Here is a 341-nt window from a genome sequence, read left to right on the forward strand (position 1 = left end):
ACGATATTATGATCATTGTATAAATTTACAATAACATTATCATAATATGTTATACGCTTTTCTACGCATTACATTAGTATATTTTTTATACGAATAATAGTTGTAAATAAAAGAGATCTTAAATATGATTCAAGTAAAAATGAAATATTTAACTTAATCTGTCAAAGTGTCGATCAATTATTACCATGAAGGTGTCCGGTATTCTATATGGCACATGGCACCTTTATCACTTGTCATTTCGACGTGCCTGAGCGTGCGAAATCTCAGCCCTATTATTGGTGAAATATAATCGCTTCCCGTTTGAAAACTATTATAGCCTCGACATTTTTGTATGAAAGTTT

The 341-nt window shown here is 30.2% G+C and overlaps 1 protein-coding gene across 1 annotated transcript in view; it reads left to right on the forward strand.

Moving 5' to 3' along the window:
* Nucleotides 1-341, forward strand: part of LOC116843283 — a 10,076-nt gene that overhangs the window by 9,606 nt on the left and 129 nt on the right. The gene's annotated exons all lie outside the window — the stretch shown is intronic.

This window comes from Odontomachus brunneus, unplaced genomic scaffold (assembly GCF_010583005.1).
Source record: "Odontomachus brunneus isolate Ranch 3 - 2012 unplaced genomic scaffold, Obru_v1 Obru_scaffold_003, whole genome shotgun sequence".
NCBI lineage: Eukaryota > Metazoa > Arthropoda > Insecta > Hymenoptera > Formicidae > Odontomachus > Odontomachus brunneus.